The 23,485-nt window shown below is 36.6% G+C and overlaps 1 protein-coding gene across 2 annotated transcripts in view; it reads left to right on the forward strand.

Moving 5' to 3' along the window:
* Nucleotides 1–23,485, forward strand: part of PRLR (prolactin receptor) — a 153,801-nt gene that overhangs the window by 51,025 nt on the left and 79,291 nt on the right. Inside the window, exon 1 of one of the 2 annotated variants that reach the window (XM_021551884.3) lies at nt 12,632–15,050. The exons of the other annotated variant lie outside the window; for it this stretch is intronic. The gene's annotated coding sequence lies outside the window, so the exon portion shown is untranslated. Of the gene's footprint in view, nt 1–12,631; nt 15,051–23,485 lie in introns of those variants that run through there. 2 annotated transcript variants of the gene reach the window in all.

Genomic DNA, 23,485 nt, shown 5'->3' on the forward strand with positions numbered 1-23,485 from the left:
GCCAGTCCTGTTCACATTTTGGTGTTGAGTGTATTTATTTTACTTAGGGACATCCTTACATGCTCTGCTATCCCGTCCCTCAAGGACAATTTTGATACAGCACATTTATCTACCCGGGTTTAGTCTCTTTTTAAATCCTTTGAATCAGAATAGGTTTTCCTCCATTTAACAGCATTGAGTCTTTTTTTTTGTTACAAATCAAGCTTCCCCAAGCACAAGACATGACATGAGAATTGACTAAAGTGGGACAATTTTGAAAATGTAAAATGTCTGCATGGTGCAATACTAGCAGTAAGAGAAACAACAAAATTTTTGTTCTGTAGCAAGTGAAAAGGCCAGAGATGCAAATTACCTTTCATTAAAGACATCAATTTCTACAAGTTGCTGAATGCTGTTAATATCAAGATGAAGAGCTAATGGTACTGTTAAATTCTGAAGCAGAGAAATAACATAATCAACTACTTGACTATAAACATCACAAAGGGCAACAAGGAGATGAGTAACTTAACAACATTGTCATAAACAAATTATGTCATCCCAGTTTGATTTCTTTCTCTAAGAAGACAGCAGGCCTTTGAGATAGAGACCAGTAACTATTAAACACCTTGATTCAATAAAGCCTGTAGGGAATAGGCTGTATCCTTTTATGCTGTATTGCATGCCATTTTCATAGATAACCAGGAATACATGGTCAGGATTAATTTATGTTTGAGTAAAACCAAAACTAGTAGGAAAATCAGTGCACTGGTAGTTATCAGGAGTTCAGCATTGAAAGTTTGTAACAATTGGAGTTCTATATGCATCTGCCCTGTATCCAGTACTATTCAGGACCTTTATTAACATCCCTAAGCACTGACTTGAAATTAAGGAAAGGAAAGAAAATTGGTGTGGTGGAGCTGCAGTGGTAGATAATACAAAATAGTATTTCAATTTAAAAATTGAAATTATGCTATGAAAAAAATAAGACACAACATAAGAAGAAAGGATGAAGACTTAAAAATTTACATAGGAAAAAATAGCCATACAATAATAAGATGAGAAACAACTAAATACCTATTCCAAAAATAAAAGGAGCTATAGACTACAGCAGCTCACAAGATGAGTGTTAACCCTGTTGAATACAATTTGGGGATACAAGTACCTGGATATGAAATTCATTTGCACATTGAAACCAGTGTTTGCAAAAGAAAGACTTTGTGGTTTTACCATATGTTTCAGTTATTCTTTGTAGAAAAGCATATTTTATCAGAGTTAGACATATGTCTACCTCCTGGTTTCCTTGAAAAAAAACTACCATTTGTGAGAAAGACATATCTATAATTCTAGATATTAGGATGAGTATAGTCCTTGAGATGGGTGTTTTTTATTCTATTCTTCAGCAATGCTAATGACTATGTTGAAGTCCTTAATCCATTTTTTGGCATGTTTCACTTGAAGAACAGGTAGAATAATTTCAGAGAAACTATGGGAAAGCAACAAGCTTTGCCAGAGATTCAGAGATATCTATGACAAGGGAAAAACTTGAAATGTTTGCTCTTGAGAAGATAAGATTGGGGGATGAGAGTGGAGGCATATACTAACAATTTTCATATATTTTACAACTGCTGCATTAAGGAGCAGGTTGATCTGTTCCCTACCTGTAGTGCATAGAATAATAGTTCCAATTCACAGAAGAGGTTATTTATTTTATCCTAAAGTAGTTTAAACCATCCAGATTTTCCCATGTTACTCAGTTAAACCTGTTGGATTTACCACAGTGGAGACTCCTGTGATCCCTACCTTCCTTGCTCTGTAGCATTTAGATAATTTCTTTTCAGCAGCTATGCCACAGCATTTTAAGATAATCCTTTCATCCGTGATTGTGACCTGTGTCTCATAGCTTTCTGTTAGAGTGAGCTTCAGGGCAAAACCATCTTCTATTGCTAGCTGTTCAAAGCTCTCAGTAAGATGGATTTTGAATAAACAGAATTCATTAGTTCTTGTATGCTGAGGCAGCCTTCCTTCCTGTCTCTTCAGAAAGTATACTTGTGTCTGTTGGTGCACTCCAGACCAATGTGCTCCTGATTCACTTCTCTTTGTGTGTAAAACTCCTGTTTCCTAAGAATGTGTCTTCAGGCTACCATTCAGATGATTGTAACTAACTGATGATTGCTTCGTTTCCATGGAAAGGCTCAACAGTTTCTTCATGAGCTGGCTGGAACCTTAAGGCCTCTGCAGTGCCAACTGCAGATCTCTATGGTCTCTCCAGGCTTAGGGACACTCCAGTGCCTGATTTCCCAGACTTTTATAATAAAAAAAAAACTTCAAAAAAATTCCTGTCAACTAAATGTAATGTCTTGACTTGAAGCAGAAAATGAGAGAAATTTAAAGTACAGCAAGAAGTGCTGTTGTCCACAGAAGTGCAGTGAGTTACACTTGCAGTATTCTGAACATTTTTTGTTACCTTAGACTATAAGAGACTACAAATATAATGTGTCTTTATCTTTCATATTTTCTAGCATCTCTTTGAGTTTCAATGCTCTCTAGCTTTAGTTTATTTAAAGTTTTAATTTTTTCTGTTTACACAGTACTCAGTTATTTCAGTGAAAATTCTTTCCAGGGTATGGTTGATGATTTTCGTTCAATAATGACTGTATTGACATGCAAAATTTGCATATTACAAATCAGAGATCGAAGCAGAAAGGTTAGCATTGCATCACTTTTGCTAAATTTGTTAATTGCAAGGTTTGCTATTAAGCAGGTAAGGATTATGCAACGAAAACAAAAATACGCAGAAGTAAATACATGCAAGGATTGCTTATTAATACAGAGCCCAAATATCAGGAATTTGCCGTAACCATTGGTTGTACTACTAGTGTGCAAATACCACCGTCATTCTTTGAAATCCATGCCCATGTGATGCTCAAACTCACCATTACACAAAAACGAGCTGAGCTTTGCAGACCTCACAGAATGCGCTGGGGAAGTCTGGCAAGGCAGAACTACAGCCCAGTGCTACCAGCATTTGAAGGAGAGCTCTCACCAGTCTTTGTCCTTGCAGAAAGCTGAGGGATGAGACAGGCTATTAGTTTGTTTTCACATTCAGGCAGAAGTATTCTTTTATAACTGCAGCTTAACAAAGTTGGCAGTCTCTTAAAGGAACAAGATGAAGGCACCCCCACAAATTACTCTTGAGCAAAAGAGAGACAGTTCAAAGAAAGACCAAATTGGCCAAATTGTGAGTTCTTTAATGAAATTAAGAAGCAGACAAGTGACCTGAGAAAGAGGGTCACATAAAAGATGGAAAATAGGTCAAAGGATAAATAGACAATTAACAGCATATGCATATAGAGGTCACATCCAACATAACAAGGTGCAGGATGATAGATGGCTAGTTTTTATTTTCTCTGATTCATTGTCTGAGAAGATAATTATTAACCAGATTATTTCTATTAATATAGATCCTCTTTTTAAAAGATGGCTTTTTTCCTTGAAAATTGTATTAGAAGTATAAAATAATTCTCAGCCAGTACATTTCAATGAAAGTAAAAATGTGTGAGAGAAAATTATTCAAGGGGTGGGATTTTTATGTATTTTTTTATTAGTGTGTTCAGATGTGTTTCACAAATATTTTTCTTGTAATAAAACTTAATTAGTATTAAACACATGTTCTTATTGAGACCTCTAAATTATTCTAAACTATTTATTGAAGACCACTATATTGAATAATCACTTAGACAATCCAGAGGAAATGCAAAATCCACAAGGAGAATTTGTGAGAGAAAATACCACATCTATCAAAAGCTACCATAGACGTTAGAACCATAGAAGTTTCCTGTTGGAAAAAAAGATAAAGTTGTTTTAAAAAGCAAATACAGAAGAGAGGGACCAGTGAAAAATCTGTATGCCTTTGTATAGTTTTAAAATATCTGTAATGAAGTACTTTGTAGTACTTTGAGTGGTACTGCAGTCTACTCTATTAATAGAGAAATGAATAACCAGGATGTTTATTTCTAAGACATATTTTAAATAGATGACTCCAGGGAATGAATCTCTATATTTAGTCCACAAAGAGTGAGTAAGAGCAGTTCTATGTCATTAAAAGTGTGTATTTTCCATTACACTTGCAAAAACAGACTTAATAAAATTGACATACACATTCTTTCCTATGTCTATGGATCACAGTATCTGTCCTATGGTACACAAAAATGTAATCCATCTAAGTATTTGATGCAATAATTTATGATAAACAGTTTCAATTTTAATTGTATGTATCAGGTGCCTGAAAAATGTAGAAGGCTGCAGACTTTTTCAAGAACAGTGGGGAAAACTCTTCTACATTGCTTGGAAACGTAGAACCTCTTCTTTGAGAACAGCTTAGAGAAATATTTTTTATAAATTACTTTGGTACACTGGATTATAATTTAGAAGAGTGATTTAAAAGAACCTCAGAATACTAGCTGTACTCTGTGCCTAATTGTGTAAAATTGAGCACTTCATCACACAGGTTGGCTTTTTGCTTTAAGAAGGAAGATAAATCTGAAGATTCTCAGAAATCTTGGTAGATGCTAATTTCCTGCCACAAGGCAACTTTTCCTATACCTTAGACCATTCATTTAAAAAGCATTTCCTGCCTCTTGAATATATGGATAAGAGGAGAAGGCAGCTAATTTCATGCATCAATAACTAAAATAACTTCACTTAATCATTCCTGCTAATGACGTAGTGTGTATATGTCAACTGCTGTGCATCAAATTATAAACAGTACTGAGAAGAGAATGCATTGCAGTCTTTTCAAAACTACTGTAAGACTATGAACATAAAGCTTGTTTGTAGCAAAGGAGCAAACCTATCACAAAACCACCTTTGTGTCTTTGTCTCTGATTAATGATCTGTGCATATCAGCAAAATAATAACAGATGTTTGCTAAGAAGCCAGCATTTTTATTCTCCTCAGCTAGAGCTTTTGCAGCAGATTTTTACAAAGAATCTCACTTAGCTTTTTAAGAAAGCTTCTGATCTCACAATAATAAAAGATGATGTAGAGCTACTATTAACAGATACTGAAGTGGGGAATTTGACATGCCAAAATGTATTTGAAAGTGAGGTGTTTCCCTACATAATTACAGTCTGTTTTCCTCTGCCATTTTGACCTACACAGGATGAAAATCTCTTATCGTGTCTATGTAACAGGCTTACTGAAATGGAGGTTAGGCTATTAGACTGTTACCTTTACCATCCTGAAGGGAGTAGCTATAAAAAGAGTTTCTTAAACAAGAGTTGTTCTCAAGACAAGCATCATTACACACACAGAAAAAAAAAATATTATTTTGTAACAATAAACTGCAATTCTAGAAACCTGAAGGTTGTACATAATGATAAAACACTGCTTTGAACTTTTACCATCTATTGAGCACCTAAATCCTGTCCAAGTCATCTGCGTTGTTCTTATATACTGCCACTTACTGTGTCTGAGCACCTGGGAGTTATTCTTCTAGATCTTCATGCCAGTTTGTGGAGTTCTGTCAGCTGGATTCTAAAACTAGGGCATCAGCTCCTTCTGCACTAGACACTCTCCCAGCACACAGCTGTGCACAACCAAACATGTTTAGGAGTGTTTGTTCTGCAGAACCAGATTCTTCTAAAAAGAGAGCAGCGAGAGAACACTGTGGTCAGAAATTGCAACAAGGGAGATTTGAGTTGAAATAAGGAAAAAGTATTTAAGAGACAGTGATTAAACTCTGGATTGGTTTAGCTAAAGGGGCCATTGAAATCTCCATCTTTGAAATCCTCAAAGGCACTACTCCCCATTGGATTATGAGAAATATAAAACTTGTCCTCTATCATTCTTTTCCTAAGGTCAGAAGTTTGATTTTAGACTTTATTTGTTAGAGAAGGAGTACCTCAAATGGGTTCTTAAATTACACAGAACGTTTGGCCTTACGGAAGTGTAGCAATAATTTGATTTGAAGAAATTGCTTTTTCTGCCTTTACAGTTTATTTTCTATGCACTACATATTCTTTAATTCTCTGATGGTAGTTTGTTACCCTTTGCTAGGAATACCTCCGTGAGAAACAGAATAAAGAGACAAAATTAGCATTATTATTCTATTTGGTCCTAACTGAGGATCATTCAGAAGTAATCTTACAAGGGTTTATATTTTTAATGATTTTGTCCAGATTTTTTTTAGTCTTTATGGAGTCTTTATTTTTTTAAGTCTTTATTTTTTTCAAATATGAGATTCTGTTGAAAAGGCCATTTATTGTTATGTAGAGAAAATAAGGCATGTACATTCAATAAAAATTCTTATTTTAGTTCAAAGAAGACAAAAATAAATAAATAAAATAAATTAAAAACAGCTGTTGTCCTTGCAGATAGGCAGTCTTACTGGGATATTAACAAGAAAACAAGCATAAGTTTTGCTTGTCAGAGTTCTTTGAGTGTACATTTAGTCTCACAGATGACCTGTCAAAATTATGTGACATTTCTGTATTTCCAGTCTCCAGAATTTCTCTCTTCAGGTGGTATCATTGTAAAGTTCCATGTGTTGACTCCTTCTTTTCAGTCTGTGGTTTGTCACAATTGTCACAAACATTTCCACTGCTAGCTTCCTACTACGTGGCTGTTTCTTTTCTCTTTACAGAATTTAGTTCTTTGTGTTAATATACAGTTTAAAAAGCTCAAAATCAAAGTAGTGATACCCCACTGCTAAAACACTCTTCTGGTTTTGAAAGACTATAATGGAACAGCATCAGTTAAAAGTATGGCTTATTCCTTGCAACTATTTGTTTCTTGTTAACAAACCATCACATGCAGAACTGGATTGCATCCTAGAAAGAAAAGTTGTTTTCTCTTGTACTTCTGCCCATGACTCACAGTGCAAAGGAAAAAAAAACAATCCTGAAACACAACAGAAAAAAAGGAGAGCTAAGTGAAGATTAATTATTAGTAATTATGTCAGTATTAAACTGATAGCCTAGAATGCTTTTAATGTACTAATGGTCTTTGTGTGATTTCTTCCAGCTAAAAGATATGATTCTGATTAAAAGGTGAATCAGTGCCCCCTGATAATTCTGATTAGCAATTAAATTATCTTGGTAGAAAATAATTAAGGGGGAAATTGCATAGTCTTGGTGGGAGGGAGTTATTTCAAAATTTCCAGTTTAGGATCCATGTATTTTTTTTCTCTAGTTTCTGAATGATCAGCTAGTTAATGATGGCAAAGATGCCTTCCTTCAGGTGATCTCCATGGAGTAGGCTTAAGAAGATTCATGTGTTTGAAGAAAAGATGCATCATACCTCCTGTTGTTGTAATTTCTTGATTAATAAATACGATTAGGAAAACATTCATGCTGTGCCATATGAAACATCCATCACTGTCTCTTCCCCATCTGTGGCCAGTAAGATTTACTTGAGGAAGAGAATATGGTAAAACTTAGCAGCTTTCTGGTTAATCTAAAGAATACTAAAGAAGTAGTGAAATACAGCTCATCTGAAACACTGATTATTCAAATATTAAGTAAGACAGCATGTAGTGGGTTGACTGTGGCCACCCACTACATGCTGTCATACACTCTGAATGGTTGGTGCCCACTAAAGTTCCTCTGTCATTCCCCTCTTCAGCTGGACAGGGACTAGATAATATGATGAAAAGCTCATGGGTCAAGATAAGGACAGGGAGAGATCACACAGTGATTATTGTCATGGGCAAAACAGACTCAGCTTGGGGAAAATTAGTTTATTACCAATCAAATGAGAGAACAAAGGAAAATGAAAGTAAAACATTTTCCCTCAACCCCTCCCATCTATCCTGGTTCCACTTCACTTCTGATTTCTCTACTTCTTCCCCCACAGCAGAGGAGTTGCATGGGGAATGGGGGTTATGGTCACTTGCACCACACATTGTCTCTGCCACTTCCTCACACTCTTCCCCTGCTCCAGCACAGGGTCTCTCCCATGCTGGAGCAGGGACAGTCCTCCACAAGGAGTCCAAGACAGTCCTCCGCAAAATTCTCCAATATGAATCCTCAGTGCTGCAGTTCTCCATTACTTGTTCCAGTCATAACCCCCTTTTACAGGTTATAGTCCCTCAGGAAGGTTCCTCCAACATGGGTCCCCCAGAGGGTCACAGGTCCTGCCAAGGAACCTGCTCCAGCATGGACTTCCCATGGGGTCTGCTCTGGTGTGGGTTCCTCCAGAGGCTGCAGGGGCACAGCTGCCTCAGCATGGGCTGCACCAGGGGCTGCAGGAGAATTTCTGCTCTGGCTCCTGGAGCAGCTGCTGCCCCTCCTCCTTCACTGACCCTGTGTCTGCAGAGCTGTTCCTCTCACGCACTCTGAATCCTCTCTTGAGGCTGTGGTTGGCAGTAATTTTTCCACCTTCTTAAATACATTATCCCAGAGGTGCCACTGTCACTGGTGGATTTGGCTTTGGCCAGCAGTGGGTTCATCCTGGGTCTGTTTGGCATTGTCTCTGTTGGACATGGGGAAAGGTCCTGACAACTGCTCACTGTAGCCCCCACTACCAAGCCCTTGCAATGCAAACCTATACAGCAGTATGATTCTTAATAATCATATAGCATGATTTTGAATAGCAATATATTTTTGGGACGGAGTATTTCTATTTCATAATGGTATTAATATACATACTGGAAAAAATTCTTACGGAAGAATTTTCTTTTAATATAGATACATCTCATAATTAAGTAGCAAGTCATTCTACTGCAGGGATGCTTATGATTAAACATCAGTCAGAGGTGCTGCCATCAGTGGCCATCAGTAGAATGGCATGTGATGTACATTAGGCCAAGTTCATATCTGAATGGAGTCATGGTCCTACCTCCTACATATTACATACTTTATTGATGTAACATACATGTCCTCATCTGTTAAAATTTCTGATTGATTTAGGGATCAAACAACTCAATGAGATTCTAGTATTTTTGCATTTGAAGAGCATAAAATACAAGAATACAAAGCAGTACACACACACTCTTACAGCTAATGCTCATAAGGCAGTCATGTAAATTAGAAATATGGTATTGTTTGTGTTTAGTGTCTTTTAAAAAGCTCTATCTGCCCTAAAAAATGAATGAGACCATTTCCTAGAATGTATTAAGAGATTAATCTGTTTGAGATATAAATAAGTAGGAGACAAGTCCTTTGAAAGCCTGTTTTTGCAACCACCTCTTCTTCTATTTGTACTTTCAGACAATGTGAGATTCTGTTGGACATACTATGTTGATTAGATGTAGGGTTTTGTGGAAATGCATTCTGGTTTAGAAATGCAAATAGGCTTTCTGTAATGGTACAAATATCCAGTAAGAAATTACTTGTGTAGTGTAACTTCATATAGAGATCAGAGAAAGAAGAACATTTAAGCTCTGGAAAGGTCAGCTGGTTTCTCATTTAACTATCAATACTACCAATACCATGTTATTGGATAAATACTACTTTATGTTCATGGCATAACTGTTTATCAGTTACATCCTGAGTTGTTAACTCAGTATTTATATCTATATATATATAATCAACAAAGCTGTTGTGATATAAAAATTAATTTGATAATAATTTAAGCAAAAAATTTTAGTTGAGAAGAATGTTATTCATTGTCCTTTCATGAATGTTCTTACAAGAAGAAAACGTATAAAACGTATTTCTAGAAAATAAATAGAGTTCATGGTTTTTTTTTCCTTCTCTGCATGTTTAAATTGATCTGTGAGAACTTTTGGCACAGAACTATGAGAAATAATAAATTTAAATACAAGTGGAGGATGCAATCTGCATTTCTTCTACTATGATCCAATTTTGTTTTGATAATAACCATAATGGACTATGTTCCAGCTGCAAGAGAATGAGACACTCAGTGAAAGCATCCATGAAAGCTATGGGTTTGTTACAAATAGGCAATTAAAAGAAATAGGAACATTTCATTAATTTCTTTAGGAGGTAGTCAAGTAATCAAGCTTGGCTTAATGAAGGAGAAAGCTGTCACTTCATACAATGATCCCAGCCTAGAAAAGTTATCTGTATTAACAGATAAACTCAAATGAACATTCCAGCCTTGTTCAAAAGAATTTTATAAGGCAAGGGATACAAGCCTGAATTAGCATATGATATATATATACAGTCTGTATATATACAGTCTGTATATTAATATATGGTCTATACTAAAAAAATGTATCAAAGTGTATTGTATATATATTGAACATCATAAGACAAAGATGATTCCTGAAGAGCAGCTCTCAGTGATGGCAGCTACATTTCTTATTTAAATTCTGGAGATGTGTTTATCATTTGATTTTGTTTCAAAACAAAAGAAAAAAATCTTATAAAAATAGCTTCTGTAAAACTAAACTGTTTGGTTAATTAATTTATTTATTAATTCTTTCAGGCCTTATAAAATTTTCAGTTTTCTTCAACACTGTTAGAGACCCAACACATAGTTGGGTCTCTGAATTGTCCCTCACCTTCTAGGAGACCCATTTTCTCTATTTACACCAACAGGGATCATGAGTTGCAGTGGCTGAAGACTCGAGCAAGTGTGGAGTATTTTTCACTAATTGATGGACAACTTTTATGCAAGATGTGTGCTCACTCCTGGTAGAAATTCTGCATGTCACACTCACATGACAGGCTCACCCAGAAAGTGCCAGATCCTTCAGGACCAAGTAGTCTCCCTTCCTTTGCTCCTGTCAGCCTCCACATTGCCACCATCAGTTGCACCTGAGGTGATGAGGTGATGGCTGAGGTGACAGTTGTGATCCTGAGGCTTGTCATGGCTGCCTGGCTCCTGCTTGCCAGTGTGGTCCATGCACATGGAGGTCACACCAACTGAGATCCCTGTGGGAGCATCCCACTGCGTGTTAATGCAAAGATCACCAGCTGGTCTGAGAGTAGAATGACCAGGGATTTCTGAAGCAAGTGGCAGTGTCGCACATCCCAAGAAAAGGAGTGCAATAATAAAGTACCCTAAGTGGAGACTGCTGTTGAGGGCTGGAGAAGGATTACAGACCTGGCTCCTGCAGTGGTTGTGTTTTTCTGCAAGAGGCACAAAGGATACATGGAGAAGACTCATAGACATTATGACTGGAAATGTGGTACATGTTAAGAACAGAAATTGAAAATATACCAGCATCAGTGCTTTGTGGCTATGACCAAAACTCCAGGAACAAGGAATATATTTTTGATAACATGAAATACATGCAGAGTGTTCTGGACTTGCTGGCCTAGGAGCAGTTCTGGGTAAACAAGAACCATCATTAGGCCTTTCTCAGATAGCATTGGCTGCAGCAGTGGCAAAAGGATGATCACCATTGTGCTAGGGACGTCCCGGTCCTCTGGGTTCCTAGCTGTATTTCTCGGGTGAGCTTTCTACATGTTGAGAAGGCCAGGACTTTAGAGGCACACTGCTTGTCTGAGAGGAATTGAGCAGCCATGGCACCTGCCATGTCTTTTCTTGTATAACAGATGTCTTGAAAGTACATTTTGTCTTTAGAGAAAGACACATCAGATGGTTTTGGCAGCTGATCTTCAGAGGAGGTTATTGTTGAGAAAGCAGACAGCAGCAGAAAAAATATTGTTCCCTCTGTTGTTCCATAGCTTCTTATTTTGTTTCTTAGAGTATTTCTACATTTAAAAACAGAGGGTTGCTCTGTTTTCCTGTTTGATTTCCTCTGCTGCCCTTTTTTTTCCTTGAATTGCTGAGGGGGTGAGGAATGGCAGTGGCAAACTGCCACAACCCTTCAACAGTGACTCTCTAAGGAAGGCTGAGTTTTTGATAGGTAAGGGCTGTAGGAGAACTAAAAACAGACTGCAGTCTTCTCTCTGTACTCCTCTGAAGTAAATGCCCCTCACTACCTGGCATGCTCCTTTTCACATTTTTCCCATCTGTAAAGTTTTTTCCTGAAACCTTATTGATTTCTTTGACTGGTTCTTCCAAGTTTTATTGTCTTTCCTGCCTTTCTTCTGATCCTATGTGCTTCCTGGTCTGCCTAAATGTCAGAACTCTGATGGAGCTCCAATGCAGAATAACTTCAGGTTATTGCAGTTATACTGGTACAAATGTCATTACATTGAAAATGAAGTTAGGCCCTTGCACTCTTAATTTACTAAATCTTGCTTTTCTTAAATGACCTATAGGTGTTACGAACTTTTTTTTTTTATAATTTAGTAGGTTATTTTAACAAATTCCAAGCCTACAAACTCTTCTTAATTAATCAATCTCTAGAAAAAAAATTGCTATGCTTCTAGATTAGCCACAGAGGAATTTTCCTCTGTTGATGATTGAGCAACTTAAAATCCTAACTTAAACCAGATTTCTGAAATTGATACACCAGTAAATTGTATAAGATGGGATGAGTCAAGCTGATAATACCCTCAGAGACTGGCCAAGATCTATTCCAGAAGTAGTTGTGCTTTTTTTTACCCTTCTGAAAGTCTGCTTCAATTTTTCATGCCCCAGTGGTTAGTATCCTTTTACTGTCTGTTTTTATGTGTGCTCTGTTTCTACCTGCTCTTTTTGCTCCAGCATTGTTCATTAGCCTAAACTGCTATTGCACTTTTCCAGTGCTTACTCTCTTTCATATTTATAGACATACATTACCTTTATAGGGACAAGTAAGTGCCTGTTTCATTTTCTGTCTCAACATTTACTTTGTCACACTAACCCAGCCAAGTTCTGTCAGTCACCTTTTAATAGCTAGGCTTTACAGCCTTTACATCATCTGTGTGACCTTCCTTTTCTTCTGAGTAAACAAGAGATTTGAAAGACTGTTTTGAATGTAAGTGACCTGTCTTTTGTGCATGTGGGATTTTACTACTACCTTAAAATAGTCACCTTAATCCAGTGCTCCTAGGATCAGAGTTGCCTTTTCTTGGTAGTATTCCATCAGAGACTGAGTGTGCTTGTATTGACTTGCCTGACTGGCTAAAATATTGCTAGCAGTGTAGCCGCAGGGACACAATGTTCATTAAAAGCTGAAAAAGCTAATTCAAAATCATGGGGAAATATTTAAGAGCTATCTGCCTGCCTGCTGCCACAGTTACCAGGGCTGCATTACGTCAGCTGGCTATGACCTGGATAGCACAGGTATAAATGTCTTAAGTTATCGTTTTTACTGATCCCAGTGTTAGTACTTCACTATTACCCCTCATCTTTCACTACTAACCCATTAGTGTTTTACTTTTTGTTCCGTTTTCCCCATCATTCATATTCGAGGGCTATAAATCCTGTTTTGATTATAGGCAGAACTCTACATGCAGACCTTAACAATTTATCCTTCTCTTATAGAAATTTAGACAGTAATAGTAATACTGCTTCATTCATCTTCATTTTAAAAATTCCTCCCTATACAAATCTTAGCTTTCTCATTCTCTCTTCCTTGTTTTGATCTGCTTGTGTTTAGCAGAGTCAAGCAGATGCAGAAAGAAGACAACTGCTACATAACTGGTTAAATATGTATTAGATTCTACTTTGTGTTCCTTTTCTTATTTTTAAGGTGATAACATCTGATCAAGCAACTATTCCCTGATTATCAGGAGCAATTTTATCCCTTTCAACTCAGGGAGTCACTGGTAGATTTTGCTCAGAGTTGGCTGAATGCTATGGGCATGTGATAAATTTCAGGGATACCATCAGCTGAGTGTTTTCTGTCACCTATACATTCTGTTTCTAGCATTTGTTTGATCTCAGTAAGCCTGTTCAGAGGTTTACAAATAAGAAGGGAAAAAAAAAAGGAATTGTCTTCCAGTACCAGCTGAGCTTCCTATGCTGTCTGACCATGGAGTCAAATGGATAACACAGCACACATGATGGGAATGGTGCAAGTGAGGTGCAGTCTGACACTGATCTTCTGAGCAGCAGCTAGTGCTTAGCACAGCCAAACTCCACTCAAGGAGCACACCTGAAGTTTTATAATTTCTGTGTTGATAGGTCACAAGGCACATACTCCTGACCTGAAAATATTTTTCAAGGAACACAGATGTTTGACAAGACACTGTTCCTATGATTACCAATTGTTTTGAATAGTCTGCAGAATGTCCATTTGGTCACAAGACATGAGCAATTCTGACTTTGATTGGAGAGACTTGAAAGACATGAGCAATTCTGACTTTGATTGGAGAGACTTGACTCAAGTAACAACATAGCATCCACACCCCTGAAATCCCTTTTCACTATGAAAAAGAGACATCTTGATCAGTCTTCTTCTTTAAATGAATCTTCACTACACATACACACATTTCATTTTATATTTGGTTCACTGGCTTGAATACAGAGAATATAAAAATATGTTTCAGTAGAAGCATTTATAAGAATATGTAAAAATGTTTTTAGTTAAGTAGAGCTAGATGACTACTGAATAATTATGTTAGTAAAATTCACAGCTTAATTGCATAATAGCTCTCAAAACTAAAAAAAATACTTTTTTTCCTTCTGTTTAATCAGCTTTTTGATGTAAAGCCAACACCTTTCACTCTGTTGTAAAAAAACCAAATCTGCTATTCTAAAATATAAAACATTAACTACTGGTACACAAAAACCATTATGGAAGCAGTTTATGTTGAAGGGGTATTAGGTTTCCCTCAGAAAAAAAAAAATCATGGGCAATAAGCATTCAAAAGGAATCATAACAAACTGTAGAGTATGTAGCTGATGCTCCCAATTATTCTTTTTCTGCTGCTGCATTCCTGCACTCCAGAGTACACTTCTCACCTTTACAGCCATCACACTACAGACATTGCTTGCACTAAAGAGAATCACTGTTTTGGCTGAAGCAAGGAACATAAGTGTTGCAAAACTGACTCCTCCTCTAATGGGGTGAGCATGTACAAGTACACAGAGTTGTATTTCTCCCAGAGCTGCCAGACTGAATATTTTGCAGTCAGAGCTCTAAAGCTTACAGGCTTTTTCTTTGTTTTTCTTTCTTTTCGGTCTTTCCCCCTCTTTCTTTCTGGATTTTTTCCTTCTTTAAATGTATGAGAAACACTTTGAAATGCTGGATTTTCAAGTCCTTTTTCAGGAAGCATTCATGAGCTGGCATGGGTCAACATACATTTCATTACCAGGCAAAAGTAAGTACTGCAGTTAAATCTGTTCCTACTGTATGTTTACCTTCCTGTAAAGGGTTTGGTGTTGTATGAAGGACAGAGTAGACTGTAGTTCTGTTAGCAGAAATTTAAAACTTACAGAAATAGGTAAAATCAGTTCAGCTTAATATAGTATAATAAATATCATATTGCTCACATTCTGTGAAAGGAAAAAAGAAATATTTTTATTTGTAAGTCAATGATCTCTCTTTTTAAATACTGATATAAGCTGTGGACACAGAAATGCCACTCCTTCTGTACGTTTTTTTTTTAAGTGACAGTTGGACTGTATTTATTATTTCAAAGCCTTTTTAATCCACTTGGTAGTACTAATCTCATAATATATCAATATATTATATAGATTTATATTTTATGTTTCCTAAATATACCTTTTTTTGTTATTCATTAATGAAAACATCCTCCTGGAACTCCTATAACTGCCATCATATCTTCCACCATCTGATGTTCCCTAGTAATAATGTTATTCTTCTGTGTTACACTCTCTTATGTCTGCACATATATTCACTAGTTATCAGATTCTGTTTTGTGTTATTATCTTCCGAATGTGTTGGTATTGGCATAGACTGGCACTGAAAGGCTGAAGAGAAATGGGTCTTAGAGAGAATGGAGAGAAAGGCTGGTAAATGAGCTGGCAAGTAGTAAAGAAAATGATGTGCTTTGATCCAAAGATCATCTCTTTAGCCAATTTTCCCTGTATTTTATTGAAACACCGTACCATCAACATCTGTAACATTTTCACTATTCTAACAGTCACCTGGGAATGCATTAATACCCTGGGAATGAATACAGTTTCCCTTGCTATGAGTTCCCTCTAGAGAGCGCAGCAGCCTGCCAGACAGTTGTGCGCATTCTGTGTCTGTGTTACCAGCGTAAGATTTCAGCTGCAGAAACGCTCTGCTGCAGCTATCAGTCTTTTCTTTTGAGACTTAGCTTGCTTTTGTCGAGCTGCACTAGGCACTCTCCCAAGGCAGGCAGATGGATTGCCCAGGCAAGTAATGCTTGCACGCCCGCGTAGGGAAAGCAGCCATTTACCACGTGCGCGTTTCGCAGCTCCAAGCATCCACAGCAAGTCTGCAGCGTGAACACTCGTCAGTCTCTGTGACAAAGTGCAGCCTAGTTAAAACCCTGCACAAGGACTAACGTAAATCCCCACAATGACTTCAAGCACACAGACCGTGGAGGGAAAAAAAAAGTGGAGAAATGCAGTTAGCATAAAGCCAGCAAGGAGCAAAAAAGACTGATAGGTAATCCTAGTATTTTGTTGCTGTTAAAATCAGTCTGGAAACCTGCCAGACTAAATTTTTATGTCAAAGGTGTGATGCTTTGAAAAGGAAGGTTTTCCAGTGAGGTTTTCACTGAGTTGAGTAGGATAAGTCAGTCTCAGAATTTTCATCTTTATTTTTCAGATGGGCATTAAAGTTTTTCAGCTATTTACATTGTATTGTCATAATTTTTCAGTTATCAGAAACAGGGGACAAATGGGGCTTTTGAAAGATCTGGCCTTCATTTAGAGATTGTGGAAGTTTGACTTCCACACAATCCTTATGGCAAACGTGAAGCAAATGGAGTTCAGCCACTTCATTCAGCTGTATCACTATTTGAGTTGAAACCTCTATCCTCCCAGGTGGCTTTCTTCTCCAAAATCAGACACAAGTTAATTATGGACTCAAAGAACACTAGCCTGTCCCTACCACGCTTCCATTTGTTTTGTTTGAAACGAATATTCTGGTATTTCAAGACACTCAAATTTACAAATTTGCAAACTCTCTATGTTTTATATATTTACATACCCACCTGTACATATCAATGCACTTCTTATTCTTCCGGCAGGTTTTTTCAGAGTTTTGTCGCAAACTGTTGCTATGTAATACCCTTCTTTCGAACTTTTCTATTCCTCCCAGAAAACCTTAGTTTTCTGTGGCTTCAGCACCACTTTTGTTTTCCATTTATTTCTTCAGTACAGCTGCCTTTCAGAGAGGTCGCTTCACAAGGTAAGATCAAAGCGCACCTCAGACTATACCCTAAGTTTTTGGTTGTAGTCATAAATTGGACTAATCTAATGCTCTAACAACTTTGTTTACAAAGACTTTCTCACTGAACTTTTCCAGACTGTTCTCCTACAGTTTTAGGGGGATGCCTTGTTTGGTCTCTGCTCTTGTTTATCTGTGATTGCTATCAGATTTCTCCTTAGACTAGCTCTGAATTAAAAATCTTTTTTCAGTCTTCTGTGAGCCTCTACTTAGGCTGTATGGGTAGTTAGGCTAAACTTAATTGATCAGTCTTGAGATTGATCTTCATTTTTTTTGAAGAGTTAGCCCACATTATTTTAATATAATTTATTAATTGGTCAGCTGTACCTATTCTGAAATCCTCACTCTTACCCAAAGTTATCATTGTGGATTAATTTAATTAAACATTATGAAGTCAAGGGTGCACAGTTTTTTACAAGCTAAATAATGAGAGAAGGAAGGTTTCTGTTGGACTTCCTACCTTTTATATTGCCTGGTGGCACTGAAGAGGTGATGACCTTGCTCTGAGACCTTGCTTTATTGATCATAGATACAGGTTGGTACTGGTTCTATTTAATATGAACTTAATATGAATTCTTCTAAAAACTTACTTGTTAAAAAACTTTCATATCCATCAGGCTATATTTGTAACCACATTTTAGCCCTAAAACTTTTTAACTTCCAGTAGAGCCACCGGTAATTGCCCTGCTTGCAGCATGTACCTGCCAAGTGCAGCTGTGGCTCTGCCTGACCCTTCCTGTACTGCAGGTAACCCACACCTAGAAGCAGCATATGACCAAGCAGGCAGTTATTCTTTTCTCCTGCTGCACTCTAAATTAGTGAATTAAAAATGAGAACGAATGAACATTCAGAATAAACGTTAAAATATCTCTGCCGTTCAGGATTGCATTTAGGTTGAGTCCTATTGCCGTTGTATATAATAGATTAGATTATCATTATGATCCCTCTAGATTTACAGATAATGATCTCTGAAAATATATCATTCAGCATACTTGTTACATCTGATACTATTAATCTTCCTTGTCTTAAGAAATTTTCTAATCTCCTGAATTTCAAACCTCTTACAACCTGAGGTAACCCAAGATCTTTGGCATGGTAATTCTTTTTCCAAATTCATTGTTCCCTCAGGGCAAAGTCATTCCATATTAACAGTGCTTTTAAATTGTCAGATTTCCACTTCTGGTGAACATGTGATACATAACACCCTGTGAGCAAGTATGTACTGGTCCATAAAAAGAGTCAATGAACTTGGCACTGATAATTTCTGAAAACTTTCAGTCCTCTAACTGGAGCAAGAACTATCAGGGGCAATCATTATATAAAAAACAGAGGATTTAGAATTCAACAACAGATCATCTGTTTGATTAATATTTTAACATTTTGGATGCTGCTGTGTAGTGTGACCCTTCCTTCTTGGACAAAAGAGGACATGGTCTTTGGAAAAGCAGAGATAACTTGTAGCCAAATCTACATCTGCTCCCAGCCTCTTTCAAAAATTGGATTGCTGCTGTTGCTCTTTCTTCACCCCGAAACATTAGCTGGTAAATCATGAGAGTTCAACAAAGCCACTCCAAAAAGAGTAGGTTTTCTTCTAAAAGATTCTTTTTACTTAATCATAATGCAAAGAGAAAATAAAGAACAATTCACTTCAGTGATTACAGGGCAAATTCTACCTACCTTATGAAAGGTAGGTGAATCACGATCTTGTGAATATAGAATAAAAATGGCAAAAAATAGAAGGTATGTATTTTAAGTTAAGAATAACGATTAATCTTTAAAACATTAATATATAAATTGTATATTTATTTAAATTGAAGCCATAACTAAACAATCTTGTTTAATTAAACAGGTTCAGTGGTAAAGTTTGAAGCTAGAATCTTCATGTGGCCCCTTTATTTTAAGTAACAATATAAAGGATGTTTTTTTGTCTAGATAAGGTAATTGGGTACGATCATACTATTTCATCCTAATATAAGAAAGAAAAAATAGTTTCCTGTGTCTTCTAATCTTCTCCTCAGGAAAAGCCCTACTTCACGTGCCTTGTGTCATCTCTAATCATCATCTGCTTTACCTAAGTAATACCAAATTACCGCAAACTCCCTGTAATTATTACTTATGTATGTTAAAATGTAAGTAAGTACAAGTACTTATAAGTAAGTTTTCTCCCTCTATATATGTTATGAATGAGGTCTTATATTTCTAATTTAATAAAACACAAAATTAAGATTTAGCAGCAATTTTAATTGAGCAGCAATTTTATATAAAATAATACAATCAAATATAATCAAGCAGATACAGAAAGAAATCTGGCAGTGGTTCAGATAAAAGCATAAGCAAAACCGATTGATCGGGGTATGGGGAGGATTTTTCTCACCCTGCCTCCTGTACAAGAAACAAATATATATTAGTTGTATGCTAATATATATTCATCAATATTTTCCATAAATCTCCTCTTATTTTCAGTTCTTGAAATCTACATCCCTGTCCTGCATAGTGCATGCTCCACCTGCTGCTAAGGGGTCTTCTTGTCTTTTCGGTGGTCGCTTCCAGCCAAGGCTTCTCATCATCATCACTGTCCTTTGAACAACCCCACAGGCTGCACATGCACCCCAAGTCTTGTGTTATAGCAGCCAGCATTATATTCCAAAAATAAACCTTATTATTTCATAGATACCTAGAATCATCCCAGTTTTGTCCATTTTAAGGCCAATTCTTTAATTATCCCAAGGCCTATTCTGTTTTGGGATTTTACTTATCTCAAACTACATTCTATATGAGTTACATGAGTTACATAGCCTTCTCTATTACATTTTAACAAATATTTTCTAAAATACCTATATAGTTACAATTGTATTGTGATTGTGTAATTGTATACAATAGTTACAAACTAATCTTATTCATTTATCATCATTTCTCCCATTTTCTCTTTTGATCATATTGATTGGTGCTTTTCATTAAAAGACTGAATCTTGGTATCTTCCGCATCCTCAAAAATCCAGTTTTTCTCATTTGTTTCTCTTTTTGATAAATGTGATATATGGTATTTTTATTTGCATAATGCAGGAGATAACATATGGTATAGGCAGCAATTCCATTAATGAGTTCAGCTAGCATAAACTACTAGACTTCCCTAAAGAAGCTGTTGGTACTTTTGATTAACACTTTTCCATTGTTACCTATTGTGAGACAGCATTTTGACGCATCATGTTTTTCACAAACTCTTCTTCTGTTTTAGATAGTCTAAAACTAATCTATTTTGATATATTGCTGGTAGCATGTGTGTGTTTTGTTGAGTTCCTGATTTGTTTAAAATAATTTCTACTCCCACTTGCAGTTTTATCAGTCAATTTAAAAGATAGTTCGGAGTTCTACATTCTCAGGTTCTGTTTTGATCCCAAGTAGTCAGATCATAGAAGTCTATGGTCCTTTCTATGGGCTATTTAATTTTGCTCTGTTTATAGCTGCCCCTTATCAAAAGGTTTAGGTTTGTCTTGTTATTGTTCATGGCTTTATCAAGAGGGGCATCCTCAAGCAGATTTCCCTTGGACCACGGCAGGGTGAAGAAGGAGGGTTGGATAACCCCTAAAATGCACGTTCCCTTCCACCTCTGGGGTAACTTACTATACACTCACTGTTCACAAATCCAGTATATCCTATCAGGGCCTTCTACGTTCTAGTTATATTGTCTGGTTGATTTGAATAGGGTTCTACATTTTCTATAGAGTGGTAAGTGTTAACTCTAGAACTATTATACCAGCATAGATTAATTTGATTGTCTCACTTGTAATAATTTCTCTTTGTTATTCTCCAATACCCATTGGTTTTATTTGGCCACCAGGTCTTACTTTTATTATCTTAATTTACAATTAATGTAGATTTACAGGGGATATGTCCCACCTCTTTGATATAGTTCTTTCCTTCTCAAGTTATGTAAACTGACCTAACTACTTGGTGACTTAAAGTCTACTTGTTAGACCGTTTTATTTTCTCAGAAATTTGGGTGTGATTCCCTTTTAAAAAGTGTTCTGGAGCTAGACCTTCACCACTCCATGGCTATCTTTCAGCTATTTTCATTCCCACACAAATTTAACATCTTGCTAAGCCTAACTTGGTTTTGATTTTTTTTGCATTAAGTCTACAAAAATATTTCTGCCTGAGGTTGGCAAACCCCAGTTGCTATCTTGCTGCTTTAATTGATTATTTTACACTCTCTGATTTTTTTCCTTTATTCTTACCCTGATGATTTTGTTCTGAATCTCCCCACTCCTCTTTTTGGGAAACAAAGGAATTCTCCTTCTGTGGGGCAGTCTGGGCTAAAAGGCATCCATTCGCCTAATCCTAGATTAACTCCCACTCAATAGACTCAGCCATTTCTATGGGAAATTTCTAAACTTCTATCGTTATAACATTCAGCATCAACAGTATGATGTACTGAGAAAACAGTTATCAGATTGTGGCCATCCCATATGAGTTGGTAGCATTTATTACAAGGGTTGCTAGATGCAAAGGGTATCATGATCCATGTTAGGAGCAGGTATCTCAGGAGTTTTGACTCTCTACCTCTCTCAAGGCCCCTTGGGTTGCAGCCAAGGGCCAAGATAGTAGTCTTCTCAGTAGCAGAGTCTATGTCATGGAACCTCATTGCCGATACCATTTCTATTGAGCCAATCTCTGCTCTTACCCCTTGGATACAATGATTATAGCACAGGATACTATTTCTGTGTAGCCCACCTGGGTGCAATGATGATGGCACAAGATACTTACAGTCTCGAGGCACTGTCCTATCCCTTTCCCTGGGTTAATTGACAGTTACTTTCTTACTAAGTAAAAGGGCCTCTGGAGATGTGCCTACTACAGGTAATGTTTTAATACTCTTTTCTATAAGACAAATACTTAAAAAAATTAGTTAAGCAATAGTAAAAAAAAATTGTTATAAAATCTAATTTATTGGTTGCTTTCTCCTCTGACTTCAGGGATAATTACTCAATCATCTTTGCCACTAATAAACACATTTGTGATGCTAACCTGCACCAGGAACAAATCTGTGGTGTGGCACATAGATTTCCTCCCCACAACAGCTGTCGGTGATAACACAGTTATCTATTATAGAATGTCTCACTTGCTCTCTTGCCTGTTCATAGCATATTACAACTAAAACTTGTTGGTCTTTGTCTTCTATTAATTGAACTGCTGCATTAAAGGTTCTATCTCTATTACTTAAAGGTGTTCCTAGAAAATCACTAAAAAAGCATGCTATTTTAAGCTGGTCACATAAGCGATTTAAGCAAGTTAAACAAGGCAGTTGATTTTCCCCTTCTTCTATTTTGGTTACTTTCTACTATGCGTTAAACTGTACAGACAATACAAACCCACAGATGACAACCTAGGTTGTGCCCATCACATGTCCAGTGGTTGATTTCTTTCTGGACCTCTGTTGCTAGCATTGGTCTCTGATCCCAGTGTCTCAAGAGATGATGAATTCATTATTCACAATGTTGTTCAGCTTCTGAACACAACAGGATTACTCACCCCAGTAATTCTAAAATTGATGGCAAGCTGGTGTTTGAGCAAAGGTTAAAATTTAATTTACAAAATTTCCAAGTTGTGGTACAGGAATTGGTGGTTTGTTATCTTACAAGGGTATGCTTTTCATCTATAGTTCGTACGTTCCAATTGAGCTCGCTATTGTATGATTTATCAGTGTGTTTATGCACTGGACACAACTCTGATGGTGGATATCCCCTGTGACAATTTTAATACCACCTCTCCTTACAATAGTTACATTCAATGCTTACAATTAGTAGTTTATATAAAAATATCTGGTTGACATAAAATATACTTTTTAGCTAGCCTTCGGTACACATTGCACATTTTCCCTTTGTCACAACACAATTACTTCGACAAACAAAACAAATAACATATATTAAACACTCACACATTTTGTTTGGCCAAACTACATAAAACACATTTATTACTATAAAAATTTTTACCCCTAATTATTTTATTTTATCATTTCAAGTTCTAATCTAAATCTTGGAATAATATGCTTCAACAAAATTTTGGCAACTATTTGATCTGTAGCCTGAGCTGCAGGGAATGCTTCTACTGAGTCAATTAATAACTAATAGATATTTCCACCTGCCCACTCTGGGTAATTCAATAAAATCACTCTGGATCCTTTTAAATGGCCTGTATGCTATATGGTTGCCCCCAGAGGTATGACTTCTCAACACCTTTTTGTTCACTTTTTAACATGTAAGACACCCCTGAGTAATTTGTTTTCTGACTTCAAATATTCTTATATACTTGTAAAATTTTTAAAAATGATCACAAAGTGCTTTTGTTTCTCAGTGAGTCTGTCAGTGTCTG

This window comes from Lonchura striata, chromosome Z, assembly GCF_046129695.1.
Source record: "Lonchura striata isolate bLonStr1 chromosome Z, bLonStr1.mat, whole genome shotgun sequence".
In the NCBI taxonomy this organism is placed as follows: Eukaryota; Metazoa; Chordata; class Aves; order Passeriformes; family Estrildidae; genus Lonchura; species Lonchura striata.